Source organism: Phoca vitulina, unplaced genomic scaffold (genome assembly GCF_004348235.1).
Source record: "Phoca vitulina isolate PV1807 unplaced genomic scaffold, GSC_HSeal_1.0 scaffold8, whole genome shotgun sequence".
Classification (NCBI taxonomy): Eukaryota; Metazoa; Chordata; class Mammalia; order Carnivora; family Phocidae; genus Phoca; species Phoca vitulina.
Window position 1 is genome coordinate 6,277,434 of NW_022589711.1, and position 21,328 is coordinate 6,298,761.

The 21,328-nt window shown below is 36.0% G+C and overlaps 1 protein-coding gene and 1 non-coding gene across 2 annotated transcripts in view; both read left to right on the top strand.

The window, feature by feature from the left end:
- Positions 1-21,328, top strand: part of NRIP1 (nuclear receptor interacting protein 1) — a 97,837-nt gene that overhangs the window by 20,782 nt on the left and 55,727 nt on the right. The gene's annotated exons all lie outside the window — the stretch shown is intronic.
- On the top strand, positions 4,073-4,225 carry LOC116634177. The gene has a single exon (XR_004299885.1). It is a non-coding gene; the product is annotated as a small nucleolar RNA SNORA62/SNORA6 family (small nucleolar RNA).

Here is a 21,328-nt window from a genome sequence, read left to right on the forward strand (position 1 = left end):
TTTTATTTTGGGAGGGGTTTACTGGTATTTTATTTATTATTTTTAAATTTAATTTAATTTTATTATAATTCCAGTATAATGAACATACGGTGTTATATTAGTTTCAGGTACACAATGTAGTGATTTAGCAATTCCATACATCACCCCATTCTCATCACGAGTGCCCTCCTTAATCCCCATCACCTATTTCACCCATCCCCCATCCACCTCTCCTCTGGTAACCATCAGTTTGTTCTCTATAGTTAAGAGTTTGTTTCTTGGCTTGTCCCTCTCTCTCTCTCTTTTTTTTTTTCTTGCTCGTTTGTTTTGTTTCTTAAATTCCACATATGAGAGAAATCATGTGGTATTTGTCTTTCTCTGACTTATTTCACTTAACATTATACTCTTTAGCTCATCCATGTCATTGCAAATGGCAAGATTTCATTCTTTTTATGTGGAATATATAATATTCCACTATATATATGTGTATATATATTCTATATATGTATGTATATATATTCTATGTATATATATTCTGATTCTCTGATTCTATTTTTTTTTTTAAACCATGAAGTAACTTTTTTTTTTTTTTTAAAGATTTTATTTATTTATTTGACAGAGAGAGACAACACAAGCAAGGGGAGTGGGAGAGGGAGAAGCAGGCTCCCTGCAGAGCAAGGAGCCCGATGCGGGACTCGATCCCAGGACCCTGGGATCATGACCTGAGCCGAAGGCAGTTGCTTAACCGACTGAGCCACCCAGGCACCCTGATTCTCTCTATTCTAATATCTATCTATCTATGTATCTCACATCCTCTTTATCCGTTCACCAGTCGATGGGCACTTAGGCTGCTTCCATAATGTGGCTATTATAAATAAGGCTGCTATAAACATAGGGGTGCATGTATCTCTTTGAATTAGTGTTTTTGTATTTTGGGGGTAAATACCCAGTAGTGCGATTGCTGGATCATAGGGTAGCTCTATTTTTAAGTTTTTGAGGAACCTCCACGCTGTTTTCCACAGTGGCTGCACCATTTGCATTCCCACCAACAGTGCAAGAGGGTTCCTTTTTCTCCACATCCTCCCCAACACTTGTGGTTTCTTGTGTTGTTGATTTTAGCCATTCTGACAGGTGTGAGGTGATATCTCATTGCAGTTTTGATTTGCATTTCCCTGATGATGAGTGATGTTGAGCACTTTTTCATGTGTGTGTTGGCTATCAGGATGTCTTCTTTAGGGAGATGTTTGTTCATTTCATCTGCCCATTTTTAATTGGATTATTTGGTTTTTGAGTGTTGAGTTGTATAGTTCTTTATATGTTTTGGATACTAACCCTTTATTGGATACGTCATTTGCAAATATCTTCTCCCATTCACTAGGTTCCTTTTAGTTTTGTTGATTGTTTCCTTCACTATGCAGAAGCTTTTTATTTTGATGTCCCAATAGTTTATTTTTGCTTTTATTTCTCTTGCCTCAAGAGACACATCTAGAAAAATATTGCTGTGGCCTGTGTCAGAGACCTTACTGCCTATGCTCTTCTCTAGGATTTTTGTGGTTTCAGGTCTCACGTTTAGGTCTTTAATCCATTTTTAGTGTATTTTTGTATGTGGTGTAAGAAAGTAGTCCAGTTTCATTCTTTTGCCTGTTGCTGTCCAGTTTTCCCAACAGCATTTGTTGAAGAGACTTTTTCCCATTGCATATTCTTGCCTCCTTTGTCAAGTAATAACTGACCATATAATTGTGGGTTTATTTCTGGGCTCTCTATTCTGTTCCATTGATCTCTGTGTCTGTTTTTCTTTTAATACCATACTATTTTGATTACTACAGCTTTGTGATGTAACTTGAAGTGTGGAATTGTAATACCTCCAAGCTGTATTTTTCTTTTACAAAATTGCTCTGGCTATTCGGGGTCTTTTGTATAAATTTTAGGATTTTTTAGGCTCCTGGGTGGCTCAGTCAGTTAAGCCTCTGCCTTCAGCTCAGGTCATGATCTCAGGGTCCTGGGATTGAGCCCCTAAGTCAGGCTGTCTGCTCAGCAGGAAGCCTGCTTTTCCCACTGCCCCTCCTCCCCCAGCTCCTGCTCTATCTCCCTCTCTCAAATAAATAAATAAAATCTTTAAAAAAATTTTTTTTAGGATTTTTTGTTGTTGTTCTAGTTCTATGAAAAACGTCATTGGTATTTTGATAGGGATTGCATTAAATTTATAGATTGCCTCCGGGTAATTTAGACATTTTAAGAATACTTGTTCTTCTAATCCATGAGCATGAAAAGTAATCTTTTTAAATTGAAGATAGGAATTAAGTATTACAATTAAATATTTGAAGTACAAACAAGGATTGTTACACTTTTAAAGTCATTATGAATTATTCATTTATGAAAATTTATCATGTCACCTCAAAATTAAGAGTATGTTTGAATAAAGTTGAACTGAAAACAGCAAATAGGGGTGCCTGGGTGGCTCAGTCATTAAGCGTCTGCCTTCGGCTCAGGTCATGATCTTCGGGTCCTGGGATCAAGCCCCGCATTGGGCTCCCTGCTCAGCGGGAAGCCTGCTTCTCCCTCTCCCACTCCCCCTGCTTGTGTTCCCTCTCTTGCTGTGTCTCTGTCAAATAAATAAATAAAATCTTGAAAAAAAAAACTGCAAATAAGTTTAGTTGTAGGATTAAGTAAATTCAAAATAGGAATGTAAATTTAAAATAGGAATTGGTTTTAAGTAGTTCTTTTGAAACTAACTCATGATACTTAAGGCCCTTTAAAATAAAAAACAAAAAACCTTTTACCAAATTATAACTTCATGTAGTCAAACAGACACTCTTACTTGCTAGTTCAGTGATTTTTTTTTTCTTTTTACATAAGCATACCCCACGTAACTAACACCTTACCTCAGAAGGCTGTCTTTCCTAGTCAGTACTACCTCTATTTAACAGAACCAATCTGTGGCATTTTTTACTGTGTGTTAGTTTTGCCTGTTTTTGAACTGCATATGGTTGGAGTCATGTAATATGAACTCTTGTGTCGGAGTTTTTTGATCAACATTATGTATCTGAGAGTCATCCATGTGTGTATTATTTGTCCCCCCCCAATTGTCTATATTCCATTGTGTGATTATACCACCATTTATTCATTCTACTGTAAATGGATATTGAATATCTTTCCAATTTGGGGCTACAAGTAAGGCTGCTATGAATTTTTTTATATCTTTTGGTAGAACTGAGCATTCCTTTCTGATGAGCATATGCACAGGAGCAGAACTGCTGAACCGTGGAGTATGTGTATGTCTAACTTTAGTATAATACATACTTGGAGTGCTTTTAAGGATATTTGGGAAATGTCATTCGGTGTATCTTTTCATGATGATAGATCATACTGTGATACAGATTTATTTTTCTCCAACTTCATGTAAACTCTAAAGTTTTTTTAGGAGGAATGAAATTTTCCCTCTCTTAAAAATAAGTTGCCTGTTTTCTGATGCCATCATGGTATGTATGTGATCTATGAAACTTAGATCTATCCTAACCCTCTGAAGGAAAATAGGACATAAAACCCTCCTATATATACTTAGTACTGTGGAAATACTGAAAATTAATTTTAAATTAAATCAGACATTTTATACATGAGGTTTTTTTCTTATTCTTTGATTTTGGGATACCTCTTGAATATCTAAAATAATACACTCTTGAGTTACAAAAAACTTACCTTAGCCTTTCTGATAAATATCTTTCTACCTTTATCTGTGTTGTATTAATCTTTTTGATGATCTAAAGTGAAATTATTCGTTCTAGAACATAAGTACTTGAGAAATTTTTTTGTCAGGTCTTTTTCTCAGTCTTTACTGTGGAGCAGTGCTGTCCATTCAGTAGTAGTGTAGTGTAAGCTGCACGTGTAATTTTAAATTGTCCAGTAGGCACATTAAAAAAGGAAAAAGAAACTGATCAATTAATAAAATATTTAACCCAGTGTCAGCAAAATATTATTCATCGCATAATTAATATAAAATTATGAGATATCTTACCTTTATTTTCTTATGGTAGGTTTTTGAAATTCAATGTCTATTTTTACTTATAGCACATCTCAATTCAAACCAATCAGCTTTCCTGTACATTGTTGGAGCTTGGAGTTGAGGCCACTGCCTGGCCGGTGAACTCACAAGTGTAGGTCATGCTGCATGAGGAGGAGCAAGTCTTTGCTAACGCCACAAGGGGCTCTGGCCCAATCAGTGACTGTGATAGTAATTCTTGCTACAAGTGTGTGTGTGTGTGTGTGTGTGTGTGTGTGTGTAAATACATATAAAAATAAAATTAAAAATTAAAAAAATAAAATAGAAATATTTTTAAAAGGCAGACTAGTCCCTTTTCAAGTGCTCCCTAGCCCACATGTGTCTAGTGGTTACCATATTGGACAGCTCAGCTATAGAGTTACATCTTGGGCTTTTAAAAGACAAGGCTTTAGTCAAGTTTATATCTAGTTAAAATTATCCTTTAGGGGCCCCTGGGTGGCACAGTCGACTCAGCGGCCGACTCTAGGTTTGGGCACAGGTCGTGATTTCAGGCTTCTGAGATTGAGCCTCCTGTCGGGCTCCACATTCATCGCACAGTCTGCTTCAGATTCTCTCTCCCTCTGCCCTTCCTGCTCGTGCTCTCTCTCTCTCTCAAATAAATAAATAAATCTTTAAAAAAAAATTATCCTTTAAAATCCAATAGAAAGATGCCATGTCGGACGCTAATCTACCATCTTTGAGTGGGTCTCAAACTGCCTGTTTTTCCTTCATTTGTTGGAATAAATAACATTTTCTTTGGTTGAACATCAGATAAAGCAATTAGCCAATGTTTAGGGGATGTTTTGTATGAAAAATACGTATCTTTAATCTGTAAAATCAAAACCTGTAACAGCAGATGAGTAACATCTTCCATCTTACTCTAGGTTATATGCTGGATAGAATTTTAATCTTATTGTATGTTTCTTTTTTCCTTTCTTTTTAAAGCATGGCTGGTTTAATTTGAATGTGATAACCTGAACGATGTAACTCCACCATCTCCTGCATAAAATAGGGCAGTTAAAAAAAGGTTATATGTATACATATAGATGTACCTATGACTTTTCATTAATTAGGATATTTAAAGGTTACCTACATTTTGAGGGTTAATTAATGTTTATTCATGTATATTATTTGCCAAGTAGGATAAATCAAGAACCATATGCTACCTAATATGAACTTAGTCAGATTTTACTACCAAAATGGCTTGCTTTAAGCTTTTTTAGTGTTTGGAATATGGATAAGGTACCATTGACCTTTGAATGTGGTCACACATGGAGTTGTTGTGAGGGATAGGGCTCCTTGAGCAACACCTGCTGTAATTGTATATGTTAGCTGTTATTTTGGTTTCTAGATCTGAGGTAGCTGTTTTACAGTCCTACTCACTAACTTTTTTTTTTTTTAAAGTACTTACCTCTTCCTTTTTAAAAGAAATCAACTTTACTTCCTTGACATCCAATGCTAACAGTACATGTTATTGGCTACTTTTTAAAGACGAAAATCCTCCCTCTGCTGAAAAGCCCTCATCTTGGTTGTAGTAAAATTTAAAGTTCCTGTCTTTGCTGACCAGGCCATCGCATCTTCTTAATGAGGCCTTGCCTGGCAACCATTCCACTCTGAGTAGAGGCTTCCCCTCTTTCCTGTCTCTTTTCTTTTTCCACAGCACTTATCACCTTTAAAACTACCATGACATTAATTTTTTAAAATTATTGTTTATTGATTATTTTCCTCTTCTAAAGTGAAAGCTGTCTGAGGGCAGGAATCTTTTTATGTTGTGTTCATCACTAATACATCTGAAAGAACCAAGAGTAATGCTGCGTTTCAGTTAGTACAGCTCCTATAGAACACAGTGTGGAGGTTCCTCAAAAAATTAAGAACTACCATCTGATCCAGTAATCCGACTTCTGGGTATATATATCTAAGGAAATTGGAATCAGGATCTTGAAGAGCTATCTGCACTCCTATATTTTTCTCAGAAGTATTCACAGTAGCCAAGACATGAAAGCAACCCACATGTCCATCGACATGTGAATGCATCAGGAAAATGCAGTATTTCCATACCTTAAAAAAGAAGGAAGTCCCATCATTTGTGACAACATAGATGAACCTAAAGGACATTATCCTAAGTAAAATAAGCTAGCCAGAAGCACAAATACTATGTGATCTCGCTTCTGTGAGGAATCCAAAAAGTCAAACTCCTAGAAGCAGAGAATAGAATGGTGGTTACCAGGAATTGGGAGGAAGAGGAAGCTGAGGTTTTGGTCAAAAGGTATAAACTTAAATTATGCAAGAGGAATAAATCCTAGGGATCTACTGTACAGCACAGTACCTATAGTTAGCAATGCTGTATTTTATACTTAAAAATTTGATAAGAGGTAGGTCTTACGTTCAGTGTTCTAATCACACAAAAAATAAAGAGGGCAGGAAGAAACTTCTGAAGGTGTTGGATGTATTTATGGCATTGACTATGGCAGTGGTTTCACGAGTGTGTACTTACTTCCAAACTCATCAAGTTATACAGCATTTTGTATATCAATTATTCCTTTAAAAATTGTTGTTGTTTGATGATAGGCATTTAGAAGGAGCTCATAAATATTTATTGACTAAATATTTCTTGAATGCATGGAGCAACTACACTTTTTCCCCACTCCTGGAAATTTGCCTTTAGGAATTTTCTGGGGGCAGGGAATATTTAAAGCAAGAGAAAACAAAGATCTTCAGTTGTATATATAATAATACATTTTGATAATTTGAATTAGTTGAAAATAGTTTATTCATCAAACTGATATGTATATACCTATATGAAAGGTAACATGTAAATATGAGGTTTCCAAAATATAGAGTTTATTATTATGGTCAAGTAATTTATCTTTTGGGTATTTATATGTTTATTTTTCCATTTGGGTCATAAAAATAATGTTGGTAATCAGTTAGAGAAATGTATTTATAAGATACTTCTTTCATTCTTGTGAAATACAGAGATACACATTGTATTTTGGTATCATAAAATTAGTATGAATCAAACAGACCTTGATAGTTTTTAAGAAATAATTTATATGTAGCAAAGTATAGATTGCCTTTCAATTTAGTAGACATTTTCTAGTTGTAGTTTTTAAAGTTTTATTTTTAAGACATTTACAATAAATGTCTTTAAAATAGTACAAAAATGTAATCAAAGACATATTAAGAAATGGTGTATGCTGCCTTAGAATACATTAAAAGGAGTTGTTATAAGTGGTTTTTCCAAAACGGTGAATGGTATGGTATGTGATTATATCTCAATAAAGCTGTAAAAAATGTAAAAAATAATTTTTTTTTAATTAAAAAAAATAAATGGTTTTTCCAAAGTAAAATAGGTAACTTTATGCGATAATTTAAGCAAAGTTTTTCTTGGAAGTCTGTTTACAAGTGTTTGGTTTTATTTTATGCCTTTATATATCAACACATGACATATATGACTATTTCAGTAATCATTTTCATGAGAACAGGAAGAACTATAAGTTTTGGTTTATTTCTTTCTCTTTCCACTGCCGTTTTCCAAATTCAAGTGTTCGTACTTCATGCTTGTTAGACAGTTACTGCAGTCACTTTCTAACTGGTCTTTTTGCCTTTTCATTTTTATTATTCAACCCATTCTACACACCATAGGACAATAAACCTTTCTGAAGGAAGTGTTAAAATTCTGAACAAAGGCCTTCACCTAACAAGATAAAGGCCAAGTCCTATTTTTATCTGGCTCCTACTTATCCCAGCATCATATTCCATTTGCTTCGCCCTCAAAGACGTTAACCGCACATTTCATATGCTGCCTCACGGGTTGTACCATCTTGATCACAGGTGTCTTGTGATCCCTGCTCATTTTCTTTTACTAAAACGCTACCTGTTTTGTGATTTGAATAATCACCCTGAAGTGCCGTCTTCTATTCTCCCTTAGTAGTTGATGAGTACCGTTCACACTGCATTTATTTTATTCATCTCTTCTGCAAGATTGTAAACTTCCAAAGGGAAGGGATCATATCTTTTATAACTCTGTGATTTGTAAAGCACCCAGCTTCAAGCCTTACATGTATAGGGTGATAAATCAAAATGTTGATGAGTCAGCAACTCCAGGGTATATCCTGGAGCTTTAGAAGCAATTAAGAAAAGTATACAAATTCATCCTGTACCGTGTTGCACAAGTTACTTAAGCTTAGGGTGCAACAATTTTTACATGTGGTTTGTGTGAAGATTTTACATGTGGTTAGAAATTTGTAGGTTCCTAAGTGTGATCAAAGCATTGGTGATAGTTCTCAAACTGTGTTTTGTGGACTATATAAGTTTCTTTGTCTTCATGTAAAATATATAGAATGTTGTTTTAATGTTCCTTACCTGATTAATGACACGATTGATTTAATATGTTAGCTGAATGTTTACTGTAATAAGTCTCTTTACAATTCATCTGAAACAAGAAAGAAAATAGAGATGCCTTTGGTGAAAGTAATAAATTACCTGTGTAGAATGCAACAATTTGAGAGATGAGCGAATTTGAAAGTTTTGTTAACAACTTTCCAAAATTGATCCTTAATTCATCATATTGAATTACATGGAGTAAAATACATTTTTTGAAGGTCATCATCTCACAGATTTCCATAAATTTCTCAAAGGTGACCCCATCCCTGTCAATTCTATTTCCTAGGAGTATTTAAAATTAAATAGCTTACCAGGCTAGTGGATGTTCTAAACGGGACTGAAATCAGGATAATGAATTTTTTTTTTTTTTAATTGGGGTATAGTTCTGGTGCTAAGAACAGCATCTAGGAATGGAATAAGTTTCTGATTTTCAGAGATTTTTTTTTTTTCTCTCAAAAACAAAATCTGGATATCATGTATATCTGGGTTATAGCTGTGGAATTAGTTCAAAGAAAGAAAGAGGTTGAGGTTCAGGGAGGAAACAGTTTTATAGAACCAGCATCTTGAACCATGAATACAGTCATCATCTGTAGACCCTGAAAATGTGGGCCCATATTGTCTTGTGTGTTTAAGTGCTCAGATGTTGGTGACACAAATTGGTAACAGAGACTGAATTTGTAAGGAGGAGGCAATGGTTATGTTTCTAAGGCTTCCTTACTCATGACAAAATGTGATGTGCAATTTGGATACTATTCTTTTGGCAACTAAATAGGTTTGAGAAGTTAACCTTAAAGGCCATCCAGATATATTTTAGGTGGTTAGTATACAGAGCCCTTATTTATTACCTAGGTCATAATAGAAAATATTTAGCCTTTTTTTTAATGGTGGCTAAAAATTTGACCCTTCGGTTTTATTTTATATTACAGACAAAAATTCTGAAAGAAAGTCTAAGTGTTTTTCGTAATAGAAATGGATATAACCTGAACCTGACAGTGAATGTTATTAATGTTACTTTGACAAGTATATTAAAAATTTGTGCACGGAGTTTGTATTAATACTGAGTTCATGCTAATTTGCTATTTTCACAGTAATTTCAGGAAATAAGAAATGGATAATAACACTTTCATTTTATTTAAGTACTTCCATGGGTTTCTGTTAAGGGTGAATAGTATTTGTTGGAAAGTCACATACAATTTAAACCTAGTCTGGTGACCACATAATTATATATATATATGTATATATATATATATATATATAACCAAAGGATATACAGTTGACCTTTGAACAACACGGAGGTTAAGGGTACCAGTCCCTGGCAAAATCAAAAATCTGTGTGCAATTTTGACTCCCCCAAAACTTAACTAATAATAGCCTACCGTTTACTGGAAGCCTTCCTGATAACATGAACAGCTATATGTATTATATACTGTAGTCTTATAATAATACTTTTTTCTTAATTTATTTTGTATTTCTAGGCTACATGGTTCATCTGTTTTTTCAAATTGTTGCAAATTTCCAAAAAATTTTCCAATATATTTATTGAAAGATAGTGGACCTACACAGTTCAAACTCACGTTGTTCAAGGGTCAGTTGCATTTCTTTTACCCCTTATGTAGATGCCAAGAGTAGTTCTGTAATGGCCACAGTTTAATACAGTGACATGAAAAATGCTGGTTAGAGTCATAAGATTGATGTTTGAACTAGCTCACCAAACAGACTGTTTAACCTGAGCCTCAGTTTCCTAATCTGTAAAATGGGGACATAACCTACATCAAAGGAATATTATGCAAAGTAAATGAGGAAATAGTTTGTTGTCACCAGTGTAATGTTCTAGAAAGATAATGTTTTATTGACAATATTTTAATTCTATATATTCCAAATGAATTAAAATAGGTTTTTGGATGACTACTGTTTTACTCAGTAGCACACCCTTCTAAATCAGGACCTCTCTTCCACACATTATGCATTTTTCTTTTTTTTTTTTTTTGCTTCTGTTTCACTTGAAGAGTTTTCACAAACCCTGCTCCACGCTTTTGAACTCCTTTCAAGTTTGAACCAGTTACCATCTGCCACCTACTGACCCAGTTCTCTCTACTTCCTTCAGCTGTGCTCTCCCCATACACACTTGCTTATTTTTGTTGGGTGATTAAATTGGCCTCCATTTGATTTTTCCAAAGATCTAGATTAATACAGGGTTACAAACAGCAGCTTCCAAATGTGTTTGAACTATAAAGTGCAAGGTACAGAGGATCCAGTAAGTAATAAAACTCTTTTTTTTCCCCCTAAGGAAGACAGTTGTCAGAGAAAACAACTGGTAAACCCCGAATGGACTTGCTTTTTCTTTCATTGTATAATATTAGAGGTTTTTAAAGTGATTTCTGCCTACATATCCAGGTTAAAAAAGTTTTCAGTATAAAGTAGGAGTTTGTGAAGTGACTCACCACATATGCAAGTACTTCAAAATGCATGCCCTTAACTACTATTTGAATTTTTATAGGTTTGTAGTTTTGCTGACTGCAAGAAAATAAAAGGCCTAGTGCCAGTTTTTACTGGGTCAAGATTTATTTTAACGAATCAACATTTCCTGAGCGTTTTGATGCTTACAAAAGTCCTAGAGATTTTCCTGCAAAAAGACTTGACAGGCTTTATTCCAGTAAGGAAAATTCAGGGTGCTTATGCCATGGTAGTAACAAAAGCAATGTATTTGGTGAATTTGTTTATAGAAATTGCCAGAAGCCAGACTATCCTAGAGATGTATTTTTGTTTAAAGAGGAAAGGACAAGTATTTATATTTGTACAGCTCCAGGTACAGAAAATTTGACCTGTAATTTAAAAACAGACTGTTAGTCTTTCATGAAATGATCAGCAGATGGGTTGACCAAGGCAATTGTTCTCACACTGTGGAGGCTTCATTCAGTAGTGGTTTGTGCAATGCATTATAGGAGCACACTGACCTGGATTTGAATCCCAGGTCTATCCTTTACCTGTTGTACGACTTTGGGCAAGTCACTCCACTGCTCTGAGCCTTAGTTTCTTCATCTGTAAAGTTGAGTAGTATCTATTTTATAGATAATGATCAAGTGAGATAATATATGACTTAGTACGATTGTAAAAAAACTGGCATTTACTTGCCATCTAGTTAATAAAAGTTAATTATAATGGCTGGGAATTAACCCTCCAAATAGTAGTTTTAAAAACTTGCGTTTCTAAAGAGTACACTTTTAAGGCGCCTGAGTGGCTCAGTCAGTTAAGTGTCTGACTCTGCATTTCGGCTCAGGTCATGATCTCAGAGTCATGAGATTGAGCCCCTCATGGGGCTCCGGCTTACTGTGGAGTCTCTGCTTGAGATTTTCTGCCTCTCCCTTTGCCCTCCTCCCCCTGCCCCCCGGCTCTCTCTCCCTCTGTCTCAAATAAATAAATAAATAAAATCTTCTTTTAAAAAAGGAGCACAGGGGCGCCTGGGTGGCTCAGTCGGTTAGGCGGCTGCCTTCGGCTCAGGTCATGATCCCAGGCTCCTGGGATTGAGCCCCGCATCGGGCTCCCTGCTCAGCAGAGAGCCTGCTTCTCCCTTTCCCTCTGCCTGCCGCTCTGCCTACTTGTGCTATCTCTCTGTCAAATAAATAAATTTAAAAAAAATAAAAAATAAAAAAGGAGCACACTTACCACGATGAGCACTGAGTAATGTATAGAATTGTTGAATCACTATGTTGTACACCTGAAACTAATATAACACTATGTTAACTATACTGGAATTAAAAAATTTAGTTAAAAAAGCTTGCATTCCGGGCGCCTGGGTGGCTCAGTTGGTTAAGCGACTGCCTTCGGCTCAGGTCATGATCCTGGAGTCCTGGGATCGAGTCCCACATCGGGCTCCCTGCTCAGCAGGGAGTCTGCTTCTCCCTCTGACCCTCCTCCCTCTCATGCTCTCTGTCTCTCATTCTCTCTCTCTCAAATAAATAAATAAAATCTTTAAAAAAAAAAAAAAAAAAAAAAGCTTGCATTCCATGTTGAGAGTCATTAAAGTATAGAAATATATTTGAGATTTCTTTAAAATCTTTAGGAAACCACGTTAGAATCAAAGCAGTGTTTATAACTAATAGATTGAATTTGACAAGGATTGAGACACTGGTGTGGTGTTTTGAACAAGTGTGAATCCTGACTCTGCCACCTACTTTGTTGACTTTGGACTAATCTCACCTCCTAAGGCTCAGTTTTCTCATCTGTAAAATGGGGATAACTTAATAGGGTTGGTTTTGAGAATTGAAAGAATGAAACCATAGAAAGCACTTAACGTAGTTCTTGGCACAGTAAGTTTTGGTTATTCTTGTTAGTCCATAGATACCCTTTTGGACATGGCCTTGAGTACTTGTGAGAAATATAGCCTGAATTTTTTTGATGTCATAGTTAATGTTGGAATTTTGGAATTAATACTTTTTTTTCCCCCATTTGTATAATGTTTATCTAGTTGACTTCAATGAAGATAAAATACTAAAATATTTTGAATCTCCTATAGCCAAATAGCACTTAATTTATATTTGGAAAAACACATTTTTACCTATCATCTGCTATGATCTGAATGTTTATTTTGCCCTCAAAATTCATATGTTGCAATCCTAACCCCAAAGGAGGGGGAACCATTGGGAGGTGATTAGATCGTGAAGGTGGAGTCCTCACAGTGGGATGAGTTTCCATATAAAAGAGGCCTTGCAGAGACCCCCTTCCCCTTTCTGCCATCTTTGGTATAGCTAGATTCTCCCTGGATACCATGCCTGCATGTACCAGGATCCTAGACTTACCAGCCACCCAAACTGTGAGAAAGAAATTTTTGTTGTTTATAAGCCACCCAGTCCATGGTATTCTGTTATAGCAGCCTGAATGGACTAGGACAACATCCATTTTTTTTTAACAATTTTATGGCTCTATACTTTTAATCCAGTCTTTATCCATGTTTCTGCTTTCCTCCCTGTGTCATTGCATGAGAGTGACCCAAAGGAGAAGCAGGGGGAGTGGGAGGAGGCCGGATTGTCAATAGATGGTCAGCCTTACCATGATCAGGTGTACTCTCAGGACTAAAGTCCTCAGCTAAATGGATTCATAAATACTTTTTGAAGTATTACCAATAGAATAATTTTCATTGCTTTTTCACTATTGTAGAACATGCTGAGAAGATTTTAAAGGAAATCTCTACTTTTCCCACCATCCTTCAATAATTTTTTTTCAGAGCCATAATTTCATCCAGTAATTTTTCAAAGTGACAGCTAATAGAAGATTGGCAATTAAAGAGTTACCATATATTATAAGCATTATATTAAGTATAGAGTTAAGTTAGTGCCCATTATGTTTAAAGGAAGTTATTTAATAGTCTAGGGATTTTACATTTGTAGGAATTTTCTAAGTTTATAAGACTTCAGTGAGGAAACACTATAGTTTGGTAGGTTCTTACAGTGAGAACTTGAAGAGTTAGAGTTTTGGATAGCTAAAGCTTTGGCTTTGTTACTGACTAATGGTTTGGCTTTGAGTTAAAAACCAAAACCTGATGACTGTTAGCCCTTGGACTCAAACCATTACTGAGTCACAAGACCCCCCTTCCCTGTAAATCTAGAATTACTTCACAAGTGAGGGGGAGCGTCTGAGATGAATGAAGTTGTCCCCTAACTGCCTTCCAGTGTGTGGACACACACAAAGAAAGTGTAATTATTTATGTTAAAAATTCATCGTGTCCTGATTTTCTGTGGCCTTGAGACCTCCCACATCCCTCCTTACCACCTGACTTCCTCTCTCTCTCCTTCCCTTTCTTCCTTCCTTTGGATAAGTACTGATAGTTCTGCAGAACCTGGTGAGGCAGATGGTGGTTTAGAGCACAATTTACTATTTAAATTATTTCAAAGCTCTATTATTTGGATTGCCTTTGCTTTGGTCATATGTTTCTTTTCAACTCTTAATTAAGAACACACTGTTTATAAATGAATTTCTGTGAGAAAATATGACTCATATTGAGAGATCTTATTTTATTGTCATATGACATGTTCTGTAGGCATGCAGTATAAAAAAGGGGGAAAACACCTGACATCCATCTTCATTTTAGTTTGATTAACACATTGCAGGAAACTGTGACTATTTAAAATTTTTTTCTATGTTAATTAAAATATAAGTAATTAAAGACCTTACTAAAATAACTTAAACAATGAGGGATAAATATCCTACCCAACATGAAGTTTAGAGTACAGGTAGCTAATTAATTGCCATAATGGTATTATCAGGAACCCACAGGCTATTTTCCATTTTTCTACTCTGTTGTCTTGAGTGTTCTGGCAACCTTTGGTTACAAGGTGGACATTTTTCCATGCTACTTTTTTTTTTTTAAGTGAGGAAACATTTCCTAGTAAACTTCATTGGCCATAATTGCATCATATGCTTGCACCTAAACCCCTGATTGGCAGAGTAAACATTACTTGTCATAGTGGCTCGAGCTAATCAGGATTCACCTCTTAAGAGTTCTGCCAGCAAGTGAGAAGGGGAAGGTGTGTCTTTGAGAGGGCTACCGCAGTGAACGACACAGCTAGGGAAGGTCACAGTTTTGTTAATTTCTGCAAGCTTCCTTATGGGATCACAAAATATAGACAGGCATGCCTTGATTCATTCGATATATGTTTATTGAGTATCTAGTGTATTCCAGTTATTCTCTCCTAAGGATAGGGCAGTGACCAAAAAGGGGGGAAACTACTGCCCCCTTGAAGCTTACGTTTTATTGGTGAAATAGACAAACAGTATACAACAATTCAACTTCATGGTATCTTACGAACCGTGCTAAGTAAAAACTGAAGCAAAGAAGGGAGCATGGAAGGTTTTGGGCAGGGGTATATGGAATTTTAGATTATGTCCAGGGAACGTCTCACCCAGAATATGATTTAAGTAAAGGATGAATTGATGTGATACATACAGCTCTCTGGGGAGAAGGGTATTCTAGTCAAAGCCCCTGTGGGTGAATGAGGGAGAGTCACAGGAAGTGAGGTCAGAGTGGGGAGCCACTAGACAATTTTGAGCAAAGGGGTGACACAATAAAACGTGTTCACAGAATCACTTTGGCAGTTGTGTTAAGTAGACCAAAGGCATTAGAAACAGAAGTGGGAAAACCAGTCAGGAAGCTATTGTAATAATCCCAGAGAGAGACGATGGTGATTTGAATGGGGGCAGTGAGAAGTAGTTGGATTCTAGATATTTCCAAGGCAAAGCCTACAGAATTTGCTGACAAATTGGATGTGGCCTGTGAGAAGAGGAGAGGCATCTAGGATGGCAGCCAGGTTTTTAGAATGGAGTTGATATTAGCTGAGATTAGGAAGAACAGGGACTCAGTTATTGACATGTTAAATCTGAGATGTCAAACAATTTATAGATGTCAGATGGAGATGTCAAATAAAAATTGGATATATTCATATTTCTTGAAGATGGATCAATATGTATTTTTTAAAAGGATGACATTGGTCATTAATAATAGGGAATGTCTTTTAAAAGAATATAAATTTTTTAAAAAACAACAATAAGGAGAGAATAGGAAACAAATAAAGTCTATATGGGGAGGGATATTTGATGTTCCATTGAACAAATACAGGGAAATATTGGAAGTAATTTTAAAATAGACTAATGAGGGGCACCTGGCTGGCTCAGTCGTTAAGCGTCTGCCTTTCGCTCAGGTCATGATCCCAGGGTCCTGGGATCGAGCCCCACATTGGGCATCCTGCTCCGCAGGAAGCCTGCTTCTCCCTCTCCCACTCCCCCTGCTTGTGTTCCCTCTCTTCGCTGTGTCTCTGTCTTTCAAATAAATAAAATCTTTAAAAAAAAATAGACTAATGAAAGAAGCATTTATGCACTGAGCGTTTATTTAGTGCCTACTATATTCTAGTTTCAGAAATTGCATAAGAAATATATTTATTCTTTCAATCAGTACTTCATTCCTGAAGCCCCAACCTTTGTCAAAAATATACATGAAAAGTGAAATGCACCGCAAGGACCAATGGTATGGATTTAGTTTTTGTTCATTCCTTCTATAACATGATGCAACAATTCCTCTAAAGGACGTCGGTTGTTCACCAAGAGGCTATGATCCTCACCCCAGGTTCCTCAGTATTGTGCAGCCTAGAGTTAAGGCTCAGGCATAATATTCAGTAGTGATCCAAGCCAGGAAAAGGAATTGCTATTCTGTTACACACACACACACACACACACACACACACACACCTATATATGTTATCAGGATGAGTGGCTTTTCTTTTGAAGAAGAATTAGTCCAAGATGCCTTTTAATCAGATTATTATATTTGTTTGCATTTAACAAGGATGCAGCACATAGGTAAGATTTTCAATCTGTGTGTATCACATAAAATGCTGAGAAGCACCTTATAAAGTACCTTTTATATTATAGGTACTCAATAAATATTTAGATAGAAAATTTGATTTAGAACATCATTAACATTTCTAACTTTTTTTTAAAGATTTTATTTATTTATTTGACAGAGAGGGTGAGAGAGGGGGAACGTTAGAGGGAGAGGGAGAAGCAGGCTCCCTGCCAAGCAGGGAGCCCGATGTGGGGCTCGATCCCAGGACGCTGGGATCATGACCTGAGCCGAAGGCAGACGCTTACCATCTGAGCCACCCAGGCGCCCCTCTAACTTATTTTTAAACTTTTAAAAATATTATGCTGCATGAAGTAAGTGTTGCTTGATAATATGTGCCTTACCTATAATGCAAGGTTGTTGAGAAAATTGAATTGTCGTGGGTTTTGTCAGATAAAAGTATTGTATAATGAATATAAGGAATTGTTTATTGGGGAAAGAAATTTTGTTCTTTAAGATGGGTTAGGCTTTTCTCATCATACTTTTGGCCAATCAGGATGAGTACATGACCACTAGCCTATATGACCAATGAGGGGAAATGCTTATAATTAGAGGGGAAATACTGTTTAGTCGGAACCTGAAGTATATTGAATTACTTCAGTTTGCCTATTTCTCCTGTTAAGTAATTTTTGCAAAATGCCCATCTCCCATGAGAGAGTTCTGCAAATTTGCAGTAATTAAGCAAGCATTTATGCTAGTTTTGAGACCAAATTGATGGTAGATATGAATTAGCCTCATTCTTTGGTTGACCAAGCTCTAAGTTTCTATCTACAAGTCTACCTTCCAGTTCTGTGGAGTGTATCGCTTTGTATACTCCTTTGCTTTTGTTTTTGAAGAGGAGATTTAGGAAAATCTGTTACCCAGCAATTAGCATTTGTTCATGTGTGTGAATTAAGATGCTTACCTAAGCAATATTCTTGTCAAAGTAAAACTCTGTTTTGCTATAACGTGGCAGCTTATTTTTTATTATGCAAACAGGAATATATTTATATTATAAGGCATAATATTAAAATGATCTACCAAGAATCCACCAGCCAACGTGGAACCAGAACTTTACTGATAAAGTATGCATCTACCAGCATAGGCCTCTTCTTGCCTGTGGTGCTGCCCTTACTGCCCTCCCTGATCCCCCCAATCACTCTTCAATTTTGTGTTTTATCATTTACTTTTTAATAATTCTGCTTTTATCACATGGGTCTTTAAGTAATATACTGTTTAATTTTACTTTTTTGTAAAGTTTTATAAAAATGGTAGCATTCTGCATAACGTCTTCTGAGACTTGCTTTTGTTGTTCATTGTGGTTTTTTTGAAATTTATTTATTATCGTATGTAGTTTGTAGTTCATTTATTTCACTGCTGAGTAGTACTTCATTGTATGAATTTATTTATTGTCCCATTAGTAGACCTCTGAATTGTTGTTGCTGTTGGGTATTTTTGTTTGCTTGTTTTGTTTTTGGTATCTCTATATTGAGGTTGGTGTCTATCTGTAGGTTGATACAGATATATTTTTGCTATTATAAGCATCGCTAATGTCTGCATTCTTCTATATGTGTTCTAGTGCACACATGTAAGACTCTAGAATATATACCTAAGAGTAGAGTGTAGAGAATTGAGTATTATATGAGTATATTAATCAATTATACAAATGAATGCCAATTGTTTTCCAAAGTCATTGGACCAGTTTATATACCACCAATAACAACACAGAAGCTCCCAGTGAACCGAATCATTGCCAAAACTTGGAAATCTCAGGCTACTTAACTTTTCCCAATATAGTAGCTACAAAACAACATCTTATTGTGTCTTCATTTGCTTTTCTGTGATTGCTGATGAGGTTGAACATCTTTTCATGTGATTACTCACCATTGTTATTTTTCTTTCATGAATTGCTTGTTTATGTCTTTTGTCCATTATATACTTAAAAAACTATGCATTAAATATATTTATTTTTTAAATTTAAGAAATTTTAAATAACACAATAAAGAGGAAAAATTTTCCCCTGAAGATTTGATGTGATGCCTCATCACCCCTGAATAAATGAGTGTATATTTCCTACAAACAAGGACGTTGTCCTATAAGCCACAATAAAGCCATCAAAATCAGGAAATTAACACTGATGCATTACTACCATCTAATCCTCAGATCTCATTTAATTTTCACAAGTAGTCCAATAATGTCCCTTATAGCAAAAGGATCTAGTTTAGAAGCACAGCTTGCATTTTACTTGTCACATCTTTTCAGTCTCCTTCAATCTGGAACAATTCTTCAGTCTTTGTTTGACTTTCAAGACCTTGGCACTTTTCAAGACTCTACTGTATAAGCCACTTATTTTGTAGAATGTCTCTTCCTTTAGGTTCTTCTGCTGTTTCCTAATGATTACATGCAAGTTATGAATATTTGGCAGGAATATCACAGACGTTACGCTGTGTCTTCTGTCTTCTCTTTGTATCTTGTCAGGTGACACACGATTTTCATTTTGACCCATTACTATTTATGTTAACTTGATTACTTGATTAAGATGGTATCTGCCATGTTTCTCTACTGTGAAATTACTCATTTTCCCTCTGTGTTTAATACTTACTTTGTGCAGAGGTACTTTAAAACTATGTGACTATCTCCTTCCTCATCAAACTTTCATTTAATTAATTTATATCAGTATGAGTTCATGAGTCTGTCTTTTATTCAGTGAGCTATCATCAGTAACTATTGTTACTTATTTTGATGCTCACCTTGCCCCGATTTAGCCAGTGGGATTCCTTTAAAGTTGGCTTCTGCATTCTTTTGACATGTCATTCATCAGTCATGCTGCTACTTCCAATTTCATTCCTACACTATCGAGTTTAATCACATTTTCTCCCCCCTTTTTTTTAATATCCCCTTCTCTAACAGTAAGAAACTTGCCTATCATTAGCCTAAATTTATTTACTTAATTTGACCAGTTCCGCTGTATGTACTCAGTCTGCCATATCCATTGCACCCTCCTGCCCAAATTCTATTTAAGCTTTGAAGACCCTTCATGTGGAAGCCCCTTTCATCCTGTTTGGATTCCTGCATTCCTACACATACAGCACAGTGCATCTTTTTATGGGCACCCTCCTCCCCCTGATCAGTCATTGACATCTGCTGTTAGATCACGGCTCTGCAGGTCCTGCTCAACCCACAGCACTCTGCCAAAGCTTGGACTCTGACCACCACGCCTCACTGTTCCCTCCCTTCCTACACAGGTACCTGCCTCATCCTGCTCAGGCCCTCACACCCCTAATCAGGGATACTTTTTTGTATTTTGCCTATTTTTATTTTTATTTTAAAGATTTTATTTATTTATTTGAGAGAGAGGGAGAGAGTCCGCCTGAACATGAGCAGGGGGAGGAGCAGCAGGAGAGGGAGAGAATCTCAAGCAAAGTCTCCGCTGAGCGTGGAGCCCTACACAGGGGCTCGATCTCATGACCCTGAGATCATGACCTGAGCTGAAGTCAAGAGTTGGAGGCTTAACCGACCGAGCCACCTAGGCGCCTCTGCATTTTGCCTATTTTTAAATAAAATATTATAGGATACATACACGCGCGTACACACACATATTCCGGGTACTGTAATTTTTTTTGGCAATGTGCTTTGTGGTATTGTAGTTAATCTTTATTTTTCCTTATTGTATTTGTTGAGGAATGGATGTTTTTAATTATAATGTAGTTGAATTTATTAATCATATGCTTTATAGTTAACCCTATTTTGTGCCTTAAGTTTTAAGCCTTCCATACTCTGAGTTCATGAAGATAGTCTCTGAGGTTTTATTTAAAAATATTAAAGACTTGTCTTCTCAACTTAAAATTTTAATCCTTCTGGAGTTTATTTTTTACATGTTATATAGGAGGGGTCCAATTTCTTTTTTCCCCAAAATGAATAACCAATTCTTTCAGCACTGTTGAATGCTTCCTCCTTCCTTCAGTGATCTGCAACGTTGTGACTTTTGTCAAATACTGTTTTTGTTATATGCAAAGGTCTATTTCTTCTCCAGCAGTCAGTTTGTCTCTTTTCTGGAAGCACACTAACAGCTTTATAATAAATCTCAGTATAGGCAGCGCAAGTTCCCTACTGTATTCTGTTTCTGGTTGGAAGGCTTGTCTGTTTGGGCTTTTGCTGCTCCATTGTAAATTTTAGAATCAACTTATAAAACTTTTTGAATTTCGACTGGCATTGCATTAAAATCAGTTGAATTTGGGGGAAAATTGTCATTTTATGATACTGAGTCTTTCTGTCATGAATATGGTATGTCCTCCTGTTTATTTAGGTTGTATTTAATGTCTTCTGATAAATTTTCAAGCTAACTTTTATTCTGTAGGTACATTTTTGTTGGATATTTTTAAAATGTTATTTTCTGTTTGTAACTGGTGAGTAAAAATGCAGTTGATATTTTTTAAGTGTGGTTTTGTTTGTTTTTTTAAAGATTTTAATTTTATTCATTTATTTGACAGAGAGAGAGAGCACAAACAGGGGGAGGGGCAGAGGGAGAGGGAGAAGCAGGCTTCCTGCTGAGCAGAGAG